Below are 3,266 nucleotides of genomic sequence, written 5' to 3'. Positions count from 1 at the left end.
TAACCTCTTAGTGGTGTTTGGAAAATAGGTAATGGGTTTCAGAATCATGGTTAAGTATGCACATTATAAAAGCAGTAATATAACTCTTATGCTAGGTGATTATTCTGACTTGTAAGCAGTTCTGAAAAATACTGACTTCTAGTTAAATAAACTAGCTGAGCTAATAGAATTGGCATTATGACCTGCCAAGCTTAAGGGGTTGCTATACAGAATAGCTTCTGCAAATTGAGATGGTTCTGTTTCCTTCCAAGCCACCCAACAAGCTCCTGCTGTCCTACTTTCTAAAACTGCTGTTTTGGGCACCTGTGTAGATCCCACTGTCTGCTGCCTGCAGTATAGAAATGTTTTTTCCCCATACGGCAAGCTTTAGCTGCTGCTTCTTCATAGTGGGCAGCAGAAAAATCCCTCTGCTTACAGTAGGGGTGGGCAAAATAGAGCCCATGGGCTGGATTCAGCCTGGAAACAGGCACCCACCAACTAATTATTATCTGGCCCCTGCTGTGCTCTACCTGGGGCAGTGTGCTGTGCTCCCAACCTCCCCTGCTAGCAGGCAGGGCTTCTGCTGCTACCAGTGCCCAGGGAGCTGCTGGGCCTCCCCAGCCTCCAGCAACTCCTGTCCTTGCTGCAGCACTCCAGACAGAGGGAGGGGAAGTTGCAGCATTGAAGGGAGCAGGGTGGGCTCTGCCTGCAGCTCACTCTGGGCCTGCTTGTGCTGGGCAGGGGAGTGTGTGGATGGAAGGAGGAGGGGGGAATGTGAAGGAGCTCAGCTGCTTACAAAGCCCTGATGGGCAGGCAGGGACAGATGAAAGTGGAGAGTAGCACCAGGAGCCAGCGTATACACTTGGTGCAGCCCCATTGGGTAGGCATGTGAGAGGAAAGCAGCAGGAGCCAGCACAGGTTTGGCTGCAGCCCTGCTGGATAGGTGTGGAACAGGCTAAGAGCTGGTGATATGAGGCTTGGCCCTGTCCCGTGTTGTCCCCCCCCCCCTTCTGTTGCTGTTTGGCTGCGGCAGCTGTTTTTCTGCCCTTTGTAGCATGCTGGGAGCCAGGGAGGCAGAGCTGATCCCCTTCTCTTTTTTCCCCTGCCCATGACAGGGCTGGGCTCAGCCACATTGCAAAGAGCAGGCTGGGTAGAAGACCCCCACATGCACACCCACACCCCACATGCACACACAGATACCCCACCATACCCACAGATGCATCCAACACCACAACCACACACACATCCAACAGTCCTGCATCACGCACACAACTCCCCCTCCAAATGAGTACTTCTTGGGCAAGGGGAGAGACTCCCAGTGGCTGAGGTCAGGGGGCAGGATGTCTGGTAACAAGATGGCGATCAGGTGGCAGGGCGCCTGTCAATTGTGGGCAGTGGGGGGGCGCTACCCTTGCAGCCCTCCATGCTTCGTTAGGCAGCCATCCAGTCGAAATAATTGCCAGCCCTGGTTGGCAACATTAGGCCATCTGGGGCACCAAAGACTTTATGAATCAAGTTCTTTCAGACTCTGGCTTACTCCACAGTACATTAGTACCTACACAATATCAATTGATGGCATAGTACAATACAGTATTTCTACATCTCACATCGATGAGTGATCCCTGTCCTGCGGAAGCTGACCCTGGTAACAGTATTTTTGTCTAAGAATATTCTAGCCAACACTTGCATGTGAAAGATCAGTTTAGAAAGCAAACTATCCAGGTCTTCAGGCTTCCTCCAACTTTACAAAGATGCAAATACTAGAATACGTGGAAACTCATTCTGCTTGCATTTTTGAAATGGTATTTGTTTGCATTGATGAGTTAGATCTGTGTTTTTATTCTATGCTAGACATTGGAGGCTGTTTGCAGTCTGCTCTCCAAGGAACAGAAGGCTCCATGTTCCACCCACTTCTTGGAGTTATTAGGCAGCCAGTTAGTTGAGGAATAAGGCTGTTATGACTTCACGTGACAAGTGCTGTGACTAGGGACAGACTGTTGCATTGTCAGCATGTGGGAAGCTATGTTGCCTGGTGGCAATTACTGTGACATCTCGCATCACCATCTGGGTAGGACCTGACCAGAACATAGTGACCAAATGAGCAACTTGGTTTCATATTATAAAGGTACCAAAACAACCAATTTAATCCATGTGAATATAACTCTTTTTGATCTTCAGGTTTCCAAGATCAGCCCTTCCAAACTTGGATTCATAGAACCTATCCATAGGGTGTTGTAGTGGGGAAAATGTGGGTTGCTTTGCTTCTGTGGCTGTTAATGCACGTCTGTTGTGATGAAGTTATACTCCTCATCCAGCTGTACAGTTAACTCAGGGTGGTGACAACAGACCCTCTTAAGGGTTTCACTAGGCTCACTGCTTTCTGCTTTCCAGGACTCTAGCAGTCCATGTGAGCATAAAGCAGTGCTTGAATGATGAGATTTGAAGGGTGCCCACTACAGGTGTTTGTAGCTGAACTTGGAGTGGAAAGGAGACTCCTCTGACTCGCAGGCTCATGTTCTTAGTCCTGGCTGACACGGGCCTTGAAATAATAGGTTAGAGACCTCCTAATTTTGCAATACCTTGGTGAGAGAACTTCAAAAGAAGAAAGGAACTTGTTAGCCAGTTTTTGTACTGGTAAACTTGGCTTATTTTGGAAATCCTAGGATTTTAGGGTCTTCAAAGCTCTGGTCTGTACTCTACTAATCCTTCTACAGGGTTTCTACAGTTTGTCATTGCTTGGTGGGAACACAGCTGACCAGGCTATAGAAAAACTCCTACTCTGACTAGCTTATTTGTCTGTGCCATATCTTTAAGAAAAGAATGACCAAGAATACTTACCTGAAATAGACACTTGCCATGTCTTGTTTCTTTTACCCACTGTTGCTAGCCATCTCCAGGCCAAATAGTATTCTCTATAACAGCTCCTAGTTAATGTTTCCTTCAAGTCTTTTTCTTCTTAAAGAAACAACTGTGAAGATAGGTAGCTTGTGGAACTTGGTCAGGTTTTTTTTTTTTTAATCAGATGCATCCAGCTTGCTTTTGCTGGAATGTTTTGGGCAACTGACTTCTATAAAATACCATGGGATCCAGTTTCCTTTCCCAAATGAGGTTTGTGTGTTTGTGTGTTTGTGTGTTTGTGTGTTTGTGTGTTTGTGTGTTTGTGTGTTTGTGTGTTTGTGTGTTTGTGTGTTTGTGTGTTTGTGTGTTTGTGTGTTTGTGTGTTTGTGTGTTTGTGTGTTTGTGTGTTTGTGTGTTTGTGTGTTTGTGTGTTTGTGTGTTTGTGTGTT

General features: G+C 46.7%; 1 protein-coding gene across 1 annotated transcript in view; it reads left to right on the top strand.

Annotated features, from left to right (window-relative positions):
- ARL8B (ADP ribosylation factor like GTPase 8B) overlaps positions 1-3,266 on the top strand; it is a 22,807-nt gene that overhangs the window by 12,099 nt on the left and 7,442 nt on the right. The gene's annotated exons all lie outside the window — the stretch shown is intronic.

This window comes from Gavialis gangeticus, unplaced genomic scaffold (genome assembly GCF_001723915.1).
Source record: "Gavialis gangeticus isolate Ggan-Ray unplaced genomic scaffold, GavGan_comp1, whole genome shotgun sequence".
Classification (NCBI taxonomy): domain Eukaryota; kingdom Metazoa; phylum Chordata; order Crocodylia; family Gavialidae; genus Gavialis; species Gavialis gangeticus.
Note: the sequence above shows the minus strand (reverse complement) of the source record. Positions and strands in the feature narration are given on the sequence as shown.